At 37.1% G+C, this 14,270-nt stretch overlaps 1 long non-coding RNA gene across 3 annotated transcripts in view; it reads left to right on the forward strand.

Moving 5' to 3' along the window:
• Nucleotides 1-14,270, forward strand: part of LOC138412107 (uncharacterized) — a 117,425-nt gene that overhangs the window by 42,416 nt on the left and 60,739 nt on the right. For all 3 annotated transcript variants that reach the window (XR_011244611.1, XR_011244610.1, XR_011244609.1), the window contains exon 3: nt 4,371-4,483. This is a non-coding gene — a long non-coding RNA (uncharacterized lncRNA). The remainder of the gene's footprint in view (nt 1-4,370; nt 4,484-14,270) is intronic.

Genomic DNA, 14,270 nt, shown 5'->3' on the forward strand with positions numbered 1-14,270 from the left:
AAGTACATGTTCTACTGAATAAGGGATCAGCCACTTGCTATCTGTAATACAAACAGCCATCATCAGGAACATCAGAGATATCATAGTTAATAATCATCCCAAGGTACTTGTAGTTCTCTACAATGTCTACCACATGTCCCTTGATGATAGTATTCTAAGAGTTTGAGGACTGATGCCTAAAACTCATGTCCTTGGTTTTTGTCACATTTAGTAGTAAAAATGCACAGTCACACCAATACAGATTCACAATCCACAATGGGACCATGGTTGTTCTCATCTGCATGGAGGAAACTGACTGTCACAGAGTCATCAGCAAATTTGAAAAGTAATCTGTTGTCATGCCAGCTGCGGCAGTCATCGGTATACACATTATAGAGGGGAGGTGAAAGGACACAGGAGGAGACCCTGTGGATGATGACAATGTGTCTTACATGCATTACTTTCTGCGTCAGTTGCCAGTTGCAGCTCAACGCATGTATCCAAAATTATCTTTTCCAGGCACTATACTGATACTGTAGTCACTACAAGTTACGCACGTTCCAGTTTGCCTGGGGGACATTTAAAACAAACCAGTCTACAACACAATAAAAATCACATGAAAATCAACCTCCCTCCTCATCTTTTCATATTTTTTTCTCCTCAATTTTTTAATGTGGATTGAGAATTTGATACTGAGCATAGCCGTGAAATTGCCCCCCCCCCCAAATAGAAATGGTACAAGTTGTCAAATAAATGTTATCTACATAAATCCCCACAGATTTCAAAAACATTCTCAGAACACAGTTAACATCACAGTATATTGTAAGGTATCACATTTTTTATTACTCACCTTATTGATGGAACCTCAACCATATTTACTGTCCCTGGCTCAGACTCTCTCTCAAGCATCTACAGTAGGTGTTTTCATTCCCAAAACACAGGCCCTCTGTGGTTCCAAGAGTCTGTAAGAGTAGAACAGGAGGTAGAGCATTCAGCTACCAGGCAGACAACTTCTGTGCATTTACGGTTAAACTTAAAACATTCCTTTTTGATAAAGCCTTGCTGGATCAGGTGAGTCCTGAACCATCCCTTAAGCTGCTATAGGTCTAGACTGGAGGGGAAACTCCCATCATCCACAGAGCACTTCTCCACTTCTCTCTGTCTCTCTGCCCCCCCCCACACTCATTTTTTTTTTTTAATAAATGTCAAAAACTATGTTATTGTTGTGTCTCTTTTCTCCCATAGTCCCTCTCTCTCTTTCTCTCTCTCATTGCAGATACCTCTGACTCCAGAACTGAAGGAGAACAACTATTATTATTATTATTATTAACAACAATACTTAATTAATTATTACATTAATTGTTGCTGCTATCATTGATAATCAATAACTTCTTTACACTGTTATTGTTTACATTTTAACTAGTAAGAGCTGATACCAGATGATCCAGGCAGATGATCGTCCACATTGAGCCTGGTTCTGCTAGAGGTTTCTCCCTGTAAGTGAGGGAGTTTTTACTCTTCACAGTCACCAAAGTCTGCTCATTGTGGGAACTGTTAGGTTTCTTTATATTAAACAAGATTTGAAGGTCTTGACCTTCTATGTAAAGTTCCTTGAGATAATGTATATTATGATTTGGCGCTATACAAATAAAATTGAATTGAATTGAATAGGTGATGGGATAATAATAACAATAATTAATTGAGCAGTAGTATTGCAATATATTCAGTAAACTGTACAGAAATAATATGTTTTTTTTCTTTCATGAACATATTTTCCATTTCATATTATGCACTTACCAACCTTTAACTGTGGGCTGAGTGTCATAAAATTAACAACACATTCATAGCATCTGCAAACAATACTATATAACAACATTCAAGCATACTATCTATATAACAACAGATCTTAACTGTGTTTGTTCTCAAGTGTGGGGTGTTTTATACATTTTTAATAACATTATACGGATCACATTATAGCGTGACATATTTCTGGTTGAGGACAGGAGGAAATTACTGCAGTAAAGTGTGAAAGATGGGTAAAGAAGAGTTGAAGTGGAGTATAAAATGACCGTGGTATTAATGATAAACTAATCACATGAGGGATCGTCTCAGTTGTTCATTTGGAAAAAGGGAAACTGTAATAAAGTTATTGCATTACCTGAAAGGTTTCACAATGTAACTTGATACGAATCCCCTTGTGAGTCTGCTATTGATCCGAAAAGTCTGAATCTGTGAATGTCTTTCACACTTTCCTTCAGTCACTTTCCTCTTGTTAATCGTTCCTGCTTCAGCTCACCGGTCGTAGCCAGAGGTGTGTTCCATCCAGGGCCGAAGGTGATGTTGCTTACTGCGGGGTTAACCCCCTTCACTTCCACCAGCAATTGGAAAACAACACACGGGAGCTCCGCATCATATTAACTCCTTACGCTATAATGTAATCCATATAACGTTATTAAAAATTAAAAAACAAAAAAGATCTTACCAGCCTATACACCTCTCCTACACAGGGGAAGACCACGCCTCCACGACACACACTTTCATCAGAAATGAAACTTATCTCTCTCTCTCTCTCTCTCTCTCTCACGTGTCTGTGTGTGTCGGGTCAGATCAGGGTGATCAGCGGGACCTTTCATGTGACACCTGCATTTAGAGACGCGGTCTTTCAGTCGCCTGCAAAGACCCCCTCCTTTGCGCTTACCGCTCTGAACGCTGTCTCTGTCCACGCGCACAGTATGGAAGCCCTTGATGGTGGTGTTTTCGTCGGGAACATCCTGGTGCAGCCATGTCTCCGTAAAGCATATTAAACTACACTCACGATACTCCTTCTGACTTTGGACCAGTGCAGTCAGCTCGTCCATCTTATTCCCCAGCGATCTCACGTTTCCCATGACAATGGAGGGAAGACTCGGCTTATAGCTCTTCTTGATAAGTCTTTGTTGTTTCACAGCCTCCCTTTTCCTCCGTAGTTGCGTCCTCTGCATCCCCTGTGTGTCCGTATCAAGATTTCAGCCGGAATATCATTGTCCGTGGTCACCGAAGGTCGCTTGCTCTCTCCAACTCCATGCAGGGAAAGACCGCATCTCTAAATGCAGGAGTCACGTGAAAGGTCCCGCTGACCACCTTGATCTGACCCGACGCGCGCACACACACACACACACACACACACGTGAGAGAGAGATAAGTTTCATTTGTGTGTGTCGTGGAGGCGTTGTCTTTCCCTGTGTGGCAGGAAAGGTGCAAAGGTAAGATCTTTCTTGTTTTAAATTTTTAATAACGTTATACGGCTAGAAGGCAGCAGGGGCAGACAGGTCCCTTTCAGGTAATGCAATAACTTTATTACAGTTTCCCTTTTTCCAAATTAACAACTGAGACGATCCCTCATGCGATTAGTTTATCATTAATACCACGGCAATTTTGTACGCTACTTCAACTCTTCTTTTACGGGGTGCAGTTTGTTAAGCAGCTCACGCTGAAAATAACAGCAACATTTTGTCACATTTAGCTTCAAACCATGTTTAAAAAACTTGTGTGAATTTTTGAGAGTCACTTTTTTGCACATTTACAACAATATTTGTCAACTTAGAGATATTTTAAATATTTAAATCCAAATGTTAAATGTTACACTTAAATGTTGAATCTAAATCTAAATGTTAAATTTAAATCTAAATCTAAATGTGCAATCTAAATGTTAAATCTAAATCTAAATGTTAAATCTCAATGTTAAATCTAAATCTAAATGTTAAATCTGAATCTAAATCTAAACCTAAATGTTAAATCTAAATGTTAAATCTAAATGTTAAATCTAAATGTTAAATCTAAATGTTAAATCTGAATCTAATTCTAAATGTTAAATCTAAATGTTAAATCTAAATCTAAATGTTAAATCTAAATGTTAAATCTAAATGTTTCGGGTGAAACTAAATATTTAACTAATATGCAAATTCAAATGCCAGTAACAGGAAGTACCAAAATAAGAGCTCGAGGAGGTCAGAGTGTGTTTATAGTGGTAAATAACAAATAAAACCCATCTTATCCGGGGAAATGGACTCTTGGACATGGAATATCGTGTTAATAACTACATAAAATAACAAACACGTTTGGAGAAACTTTATTTGAAGAGTACTTTGAGTTTTTAGTGTCACTTTTATAAAGAAGATTCACGATATTCCATGTCCACGAGTGTTTATTTGTATAGCAGAGAGACAGAGAGAAGTGCTCTGTGGATGATGGGAGTTTCCGCAGCAGTCTAGACCTATAGCAGCTTAAGGGATGGTTCAGGACTCACCTGATCCAGCAAGGCTTTATCAAAAAGGAATGTTTTAAGTTTAACCGTAAATGCACAGTTGTCTGCCTGGTCGCTGAATGCTCTACCTCCTCTTCTATTCTTACAGACTCTTGGAACCACAAGAGAGCCTGTGTTTTGGGAATGAAAACACCTACTGTAGATGCTTGAGAGAGAGTCTGAGCCAGGGACAGTAAATATGGTTGAGGTTCCATCAATAAGGTGAGTAATTAAAAATGTGATACCTTATAATATACTGTGATGTAAACTGTGTTCTGAGAATGTTTTTGAAATCTATGGGGATTTATGTAGGTAACATAAGTTTGACAACTTGTACCATTTCTATTGGGGAGCCAATTTCATGGCTATGCTCAGTATCAAATTCTAAATCCACATCAAAAAATTGAGGAATAAAAAAATATGAAAAGATGAGGAGGGCGGTTGATTTTCATGTGATGTTAACTGTGTTGTAGACTGGTTTGTTTTAAATGTCCCCAGGCAAAATGGAACGTACGTAACTTGTAGTGACTACAGTACCAGTATAGTGCCTGGAAAAGATAATTGTGGATACATGCATGATACGTCAAGCTGCAACTGACAACTAACACAGAAAGTGAGGGTAAACAAATGCACCTAAGGGACATTGTCATCATTCACAGGGTCTTCTCCTGATCTTTTCACTCTGTAATGTGTATACTGATGACTGCCGCAGCTGGCATGACAACAGATTACTTTTCAAATTTGCTGATGACTCTGTGACAGTAAGTCTCCTCAGAGAGATATACTTAACACCTTTCGTCAAAAAGTGACAGTTTTACGACTTTGAACTTTTACCTAGTGAGGTCACGAGAAGGGGGGGGGGGGGGGGGGGGGTGATAAGAGGAGGGGGAGGAGGGGGGTTTAGGAAGTGGGGGGTCATAAAAAAAAATAAAAAATAGATAAAGTGAGGGGGAATAAAAACCAGATACGGGGTGAGATCAGAGAGCGCGCTTTGCTGCACGAGAACTCAGTATGTAAACATCCAAAGAATAACAACAGGCGTGATTGTATGGCTCCTCTCTCTCACAGACAGAGGCCCAAATGATGCAGAAAAATAAAAAACTAAATGGGTAAAACAGGAACAAGGATCCAAGTTGACTTTCTATGGCTTTGACTGTCTCAGATTTGGTCAAGCTTGTCAGGGTGTGTTATCACAGATCAAAAATGTTATGACTTTTTATTTTAAGGCTGGAGGTTCCCTATCTATCTATCTATCTATCTATCACAAACTGAACTAAATTCTCAAACACTTCCTGTGTGCTCAAAAGTCCTGTTCGTTTAATAGAGTCTAGAGCTCTAACTACTACCACAAACTAAATCCTCCAGGCTGCTCGTTTACCAGCCAGCTCACAGTATGTAATGTGTAAATCAGACAGTGTTAGAGTTTAAAAAAAAAAAAATATTTACACTATGTAGCTAGGCTTGCAGTTCCAGTCTTTATGGTATCAAAGCTTATCATATCCTAGACCTGACACTGTTTGATGCACAGAGCTACAGTATCTTCTCATGTGAGTGACGTTGCTGCAAACTAGTACTTTTCCAAAGCTGTCCGTGATAATGTGGGGTGCAGTGTCATACTGTGCACTTCGAGTATTCTCAAAATAAATCCACTCAATTTACCAAAAAAATCTGATGAGCCATCAAATGCACTCATCAAACAGAATCAGAACAAGAGATTGATGTATACACAATGTATTTGTATCAGACAAACTGAAAGGACATTTTGTTACTTTCTAAATATTAAACTCTAAAACATTACACAGCCTTTTATCACTATACTTTGCTCTTAATTTCATATTGTTTCAAATAATTGTATATTTTATTTTCAGATATGTTGAACTGTTTTCTATTATTATTATTAACAACATTTTTTTTTGTGCTAATTAAACTCATGGATCTTGTGAAAGATCATGCTGATTACAGATAACCCCCTTCTGATGTATGTAGCAAAGGGCCAGGAGTGATTAGGCAGCCAACTAGTGTGGGAAAAGCGGTGACTCACAGGTTATGCAACTGAAAATCACCTGAAGTAGTGGTTTGAATATGATTATATATGTTATCTAAATGAATGGGACCTTTAGTCTGAGTTATTCTTTGACCCTAAATAATAATAAACCAAGGGCATGGGAGTGCCTAATCAATGATTAACTTATTTTAATTTTACTTTTACTTTAAAATTGATCCTTGAACACAACTTTGGTTCCAGGTGAAGACTCAGGTACAGTTTAAACTAATTAATTGATTTTTATAAGGACAGATTTTTGTCTGTGAGCACTGGATGTGTGCTAATTGTTATCTCGGGTTTTCAATGAAACCTTATTAAACAATTGGACAAATGAAGTCTTATATTTATGTAACCCAGATCTCCTGGGCCTGAGTTCGTAAACACAAAAAAAAAAAAAAAAAATGAATATGATCTCAGAAGAATATTTGAAACGAATCTTATCTTTTGTTTAAATTCCTCTAATTAATATTAAAGACCACCACAACTGTATTTTAAAAGTCAAAACCTTCACAGGTGTTTATTTACAATAGGAAGTAAAATATTTACAAACAAAATAAATGCACAAAATAAAATACAGGGTCTCTTTAAATTGTTTAAACTGTTCCTTTGACTTCTCAATTTACCCTTTAATTCACTGGTTAAATAAAATCTTTACCTTTCACAGGTCTCTGAATAAAAACAAACACAATTCCTATCAACTGTAAATTAACTCACAAACATCACATGTGGGCCCACTTCAGAAATGATCAACTTGAAACTTAGTTGCAGGCCTGTAGTGATGCTCGGGTGCGGTGAGGCCTGAAAACTGAGTGGCCACTTCACTCAATCAAGAGCATAAAATAAAAGCACGTGCATTGTCATATCAGTTCGATACTCACAGGTCCAAAACGAGGAGCAATGGGGCAACGACAGTCACAGAAAGGGGTGATGGCAGTCACAATCCGAACACAGGCAGCACACACAGTGGCGAAAATCCAGGGAAGAATAAAACAGCAGGGTCCATCCACCAGCAACCATCTCAGTTTCTCTCTCTCTTCACAGACGTCCGTCTCCTTTAATTACATGAACTCTTTTGAGCCATAATATCATCACGCTAAATCGTACTGACTTAACGTTAGCCCGTTTTAGCATTGAAAACAACAGTGCTAAAGCTAAGATATACAGACACATTTCAACCTTTAGAATTGGCTCTCCTACAACTGAACCAGAACCCCTCCCCTCCCACTCCTCCCCCTCCTGCATTCTGGAAGGTCCCAGCAGCTGCTTTGGTAAATTTCACTGTTGACTTAATAACATACTTTCAGTAAAAATGTAAATGTGCCTTGATTTGTTCATGTAAGTGCATTTAGCAATTAAAAATTCAGAAAGTTAGCAAACACATGCATATGCAGAATATAAATGTCCATTAGAAATGTAAAATAACGTGGGATCTGTCACATGTTTAATGTCACATTTAAAGTAAATGGCGGTAAGTTGTCCTGATCATGGGAAGCTATGGTGGAGGGGTAGAGCGGTTACCAGAAGGGTAGCAGTTCAATCCCCAGTTTGCCTCATCTGCATGCTGAAGTGTCCTTGAATAGAAAAAAAAAGTTCTGCTAATAGACGCACTGTATGAATGTGTGTGAACGACAATGAATGGCAAACTGTAGTGTAAAGCGCTCTGAGTGGTCATCAAGATTAGAAAAGCTCTATATGAATACAAACCATTTACCATCACTTGTCATCCTCTCCCTGTCAGAGGCCGGAGAGAAGTGAGGAAAGGCATGGGCACAATAAAGATAGGCATGCTGCAGATCATTGCAACCAACCTCCACCACCATGGTAGTCAATAATTACCATCTCTCCTGAAGTACTGTGGTTTCATTTCTGTCCGGGTGTATTTGTCAACCTAAATGAGCTGAAACCAACACCAAGGTTACTGGCAGCATTGCTTGCACACAGCAACACAGCCATTCACCCAATCAAGTTTACCTGGGTTTTAGTCAAGGTATATATGCTTCAGTGGGATACAGCTGACAGGCCTAATGGTCAATTCCTTTTGAATTGACCAATTGACCTTAGGAACAAATCATTTAACCAGTACTTCACATACTGCGAAGTAACACTATGAACTGAAAAACATTAGATGCACAAGTTACCATGTAAAATAAACACTATATAACAAGAAAACAATGGTAGCCTTGTCATAGCACCACATTACACCGCTTACACATATATAAAGTTTTACCTTAAACAGACCATTAGTTTTAGCCATTAATTTTCAACAATATTTTATAGTATTAAACAGTATAGTAGATTACATACAAATCATTTAAAAAAACAGTAATACAAAATCTGTCTGCAGGCGGAGCATTAATCATTAATCATTAAGGAATGATAAAGGAATGATAAAAGAAATGTAAATGTTTTCTTTCCAGTCACTGTGACCTTTGGCCACTGAAATCTAACATATTCATCTTTGAATCAAAGTGGATCAACTAAATTAACTCTTGAGTCCAACTAAATGTGAAATGATTCCCTCAAGGTGTTCCGGAGATACTGTGTCATGTTCACAAAATAATTTGCTTGTGAGGCTACAGTGACATTGACCGTTGACCACCAAAATCTAATCAGGTCACATTTAAGTCCAAGTGAATGATCTGTGCCAAATTTGTAGAAATTCATCAAGACGTTCTCGACATATATGACAAGAATGGGAAAAAAATACCTAAAACATATGGACATTGGCTGTCAGGACAGGAAAATAGAAATCTGAAGCTGTGAGATGGTCATTATTTATGAATCATCAAATGGCATTAAAATGACATTAATTATCCCTTCTATGTAGTCTTATGTTTTGCTTTATATGTGGGTTTTAAGATGGGAGATGTTTGTACATAAATTTGCAGAGATAATAGTGTAACTTAAAAGATTACATGAGCTAGTCCATTCATGTGATAGATAACAAACTCTACAGAAACTCAGTCAATTCCCTTGAGTTTCAGTTCGTCTTCAACTCGGCTGAGGTAATCAGGATCTGGGTATCCATTGCTGCAAAGACAATGACAGAAAATAAATGACTTTATATGGACAGTTTCCTATCAATGAAAATCTGTACGCATGATTGGTGGTCATTAGCCCTGTAGCATGCTGCCAGCAAAAACACAAGACTTGTGTACAGATGATTATATTGAGGTCACATGAATAAGTTTCTCTTTTCACAAATACACAGATTATATACATTTTATTATATACATATTTTATATGTGATTTGCGGCTGTGGCTGCAGGGGGGTAGAGAGGTGGACCTCTAACCAGTAGGTCGGTGGTTCTATCTGCATGCCATACTGTCCTTGGGCAAGATACTGAACCCAGAATTACACACTCATAGAAAAAGTGCTGCCCATAGATGCAGTGTAGGAATGTGTGAATGGGTGAATGGCAATAAATTGTACTGTAAAGCTCTTTGAGTGGTCATCAAGACTAGAAAAGCTCTATATAAATACAGACCAATTACCATTTCTGTCACAGCCCTCTTACTTAGGCTCCGGCCATAATGAACTGATTACAGGGAAGGCCGTTTTGTTCTTGTGAATGTGTCTGAGCAGAGAATCTCCTGCTACGTTGTTTATATGTGGAAAACAAACTAGGGAATGTCTTTGCACATTCAAAGTGACAGTCTTGTGAAAACACCTCCTACTTTTCTCCATCGCTGTTGGTCGTTCGTAGTATTATAAGCAACCAAGTGCGGAGTAGACAATCTACTTCCTGTTCACACTGGCCTGGTGTCATGATAAACGTTTTTGTACCAGTCAGATACAGGCTACTTAACTGTTGTTAAATGTTTAAGATAAAAGTACTTGTTTGACCTATTATTCTATCATTTTATTCATCTACATTATGTCATTAGACCATTTATACTGAAGTAGCTGAGTAAGCAGCAAGTGAAGCTACAGTAAAATACATTATAAACTGTTTTATAAACAGAAATGTTAGATATATTGTGGGAGCTTGTTTCTCTTTGATTTGTGGTGAGTTACTGGATCATTAAAGCTTCTGAGAACTTCAGATGGAAAAAAAAAAAAAAAAAAAAAGCTTTAAACGACGAGAATTATTTTTCAGAAACAAAAAATGTTCAAAACCACTCGTAAAGTCTTTAACAACATGTTTAACAGCTTGTTATATTATGTATTGTTTGAAATCTTCATTTTAAAGTAAGCTGTCAAATAAATGCAATGCAGTATAACATACAATATTTCTCTCTGAAATGAACAAGAGTAGAAATTTGAAGTAGTGTTAAGTGCTTTTATGTTGTGAAATAAAAAAGAAATATTGATATTTACAGTATTTGTATTTGTGAGTATTTTATGTGTAGTGTAAACTGTCCAGCCTGCAGAAGAGGAGTTATGTACATCTTGGGGAGCATATTCTTCTCTTAAGTGGAGAACAAAATATGCTTATTTAGTGTATAAGTATGTTTATTACTACACTAACAAACAACTAAGGCCAAAATATTGAAATCTACATTTTCTCTGTCTATTGCTACAATTTGAAGTAAAGAGGTGAGATCTTGAATCTGTCAATGAGCAGCGTGTCTCACACTGCTGAGCTCCGCTGATCACTCAGACAGTGGACACTCCAAAATATGTTAACATGGGTGCCAAAATTATTCATAATGATCACAATATTGACTGAAATAATCATGATCATGTGACTGTATTATTCCTGCCAGTGTTAGTGGAGCGACCCACGGTGAAGATGAGTCTCTAATCAAAGGCACGTATCAACAGCTTCAGGATCCTCCTGCCCTCTGAGGAGTCTGGGAGATAGGCCATGCACGATACACCTTCATATGTCTGACCAGGATTAGGATGCTCCGCATGCAGACAGACAGTAGATGTTTATCCACCTAATTATGTTCTTCCAAGATGTCCATTATTATGTGGCTAAGAGTGACTCTGAGTAACCATTTTAATGGTTAATCGTTTATTTATTAGAAATATTAATTGAAAATAAGAAATTTCCAGCAACATACTGATGCTGATAAATCACTATAATAAGCATAGATAATGTCTGAGTACAAAAAGGAAAGAAAGAGGAGAATTAAATAAGAGTGTAAAAGACAAAACACAGATATTCCATTTTTTCAAAAAATAATAATATCAGACAGACAGCTAATTAGCCTTATAAATTGTATCGGTATATTTCCACCAACAGATGATTGATTTCTTTTCCAGTGGGATGATTTAAGAGAACTCATAATTCATGAGAAGAACAGGGTGAGAATAAAGAATGTTTATGTAGAGTACTGCTGGTTAATGCTACACCACCGACAACTGGGAATGATCTTCACCACAAAACCTCAACACACGGGGGGCCAACTTGGTGAGGACACTTTTTATGGATGTAGATCACACACCTGTGACACAGATTTGGATTGCTCGATTATGGCAAAAAACATGATCATGATTATTTCAGTCAATATTGTGATCATTATGAATAATTTTGGCACCCATGTTAACATATTTTGGAGTGTCCACTGCCTGAGTGATCAGCGCAGCTCAGCAGTGTGAGACACGCTGCTCATTGACAGATTCAAGATCTCACCTCTTTACTTCAAATTGTAGCAATAGACAGAGAAAATGTAGATTTCAATATTTTGGCCTTAGTTGTTTGTTAGTGTAGTAATAAACATACTTATACACTAAATAAGCATATTTTGTTCTCCACTTAAGAGAAGAATATGCTCCCCAAGATGTACATAACTCCTCTTCTGCAGGCTGGACAGTTTACACTGCACATAAAATACTCACAAATACAAATACTGTAAATATCAATATTTCTTTTTTATTTCACAACATAAAAGCACTTAACACTACTTCAAATTTCTACTCTTGTTCATTTCAGAGAGAAATATTGTATGTTATACTGCATTGCATTTATTTGACAGCTTACTTTAAAATGAAGATTTCAAACAATACATAATATAACAAGCTGTTAAACACATTGTTACAGACTTTACGAGTGGTTTTGAACATTTTTTGTTTCTGAAAAATAATTCTCGTCGTTTAAAGCTTTTTTTTTTTTTTTTTTTCCATCTGAAGTTCTCAGAAGCTTAAATGATCCAGTAACTCACCACAAATCAAAGAGAAACAAGCTCCCACAATATATCTAACATTTCTGTTTATAAAACAGTTTATAAAGTATTTTACTGTAGCTTCACTTGCTGCTTACTCAGCTACTTCAGTATAAATGGTCTAATGACATAATGTAGATGAATAAAATGACAGAATAATAGGTCAAACAAGTACTTTTATCTTAAACATTTAACAACAGTTAAGTAGCCTGTATCTGACTGGTACATAAACGTTTATCATGACACCAGGTCAGTGTGAACAGGAAGTAGATTGTCTACTCCGCACTTGGTTGCTTATAATACTACGAACGACCAACAGCGATGGTGAAAAGTAGGAGGTGTTTTCACAAGACTGTCACTTTGAATGTGCAAAGACATTCCCCAGTTTGTTTTCCACATATAAACAACGTAGCAGGAGATTCTCTTCTCAGACACATTCACAAGAACAAAACAGCCTTCCCTGTAATCAGTTCATTATGGCCGGAGCCTAAGTAAGAGGGCTGTGACAGAAATGGTAATTGGTCTGTATTTATATAGAGCTTTTCTAGTCTTGATGACCACTCAAAGAGCTTTACAGTACAATTTATTGCCATTCACCCATTCACACATTCCTACACTGCATCTATGGGCAGCACTTTTTCTATGAGTGTGTAATTCTGGGTTCAGTATCTTGCCCAAGGACAGTATGGCATGCAGATAGAACCACCGACCTACTGGTTAGAGGTCCACCTCTCTACCCCCCTGCAGCCACAGCCGCAAATCACATATAAAATATGTATATAATAAAATGTATATAATCTGTGTATTTGTGAAAAGAGAAACTTATTCATGTGACCTCAATATAATCATCTGTACACAAGTCTTGTGTTTTTGCTGGCAGCATGCTACAGGGCTAATGACCACCAATCATGCGTACAGATTTTCATTGATAGGAAACTGTCCATATAAAGTCATTTATTTTCTGTCATTGTCTTTGCAGCAATGGATACCCAGATCCTGATTACCTCAGCCGAGTTGAAGACGAACTGAAACTCAAGGGAATTGACTGAGTTTCTGTAGAGTTTGTTATCTATCACATGAATGGACTAGCTCATGTAATCTTTTAAGTTACACTATTATCTCTGCAAATTTATGTACAAACATCTCCCATCTTAAAACCCACATATAAAGCAAAACATAAGACTACATAGAAGGGATAATTAATGTCATTTTAATGCCATTTGATGATTCATAAATAATGACCATCTCACAGCTTCAGATTTCTATTTTCCTGTCCTGACAGCCAATGTCCATATGTTTTAGGTATTTTTTTCCCATTCTTGTCATATATGTCGAGAACGTCTTGATGAATTTCTACAAATTTGGCACAGATCATTCACTTGGACTTAAATGTGACCTGATTAGATTTTGGTGGTCAACGGTCAATGTCACTGTAGCCTCACAAGCAAATTATTTTGTGAACATGACACAGTATCTCCGGAACACCTTGAGGGAATCATTTCACATTTAGTTGGACTCAAGAGTTAATTTAGTTGATCCACTTTGATTCAAAGATGAATATGTTAGATTTCAGTGGCCAAAGGTCACAGTGACTGGAAAGAAAACATTTACATTTCTTTTATCATTCCTTTATCATTCCTTAATGATTAATGATTAATGCTCCGCCTGCAGACAGATTTTGTATTACTGTTTTTTTAAATGATTTGTATGTAATCTACTATACTGTTTAATACTATAAAATATTGTTGAAAATTAATGGCTAAAACTAATGGTCTGTTTAAGGTAAAACTTTATATATGTGTAAGCGGTGTAATGTGGTGCTATGACAAGGCTACCATTGTTTTCTTGTTA

The sequence above is a fragment of the Paralichthys olivaceus genome, chromosome 11 (genome assembly GCF_024713975.1).
Source record: "Paralichthys olivaceus isolate ysfri-2021 chromosome 11, ASM2471397v2, whole genome shotgun sequence".
NCBI classification, from domain to species: Eukaryota; Metazoa; Chordata; class Actinopteri; order Pleuronectiformes; family Paralichthyidae; genus Paralichthys; species Paralichthys olivaceus.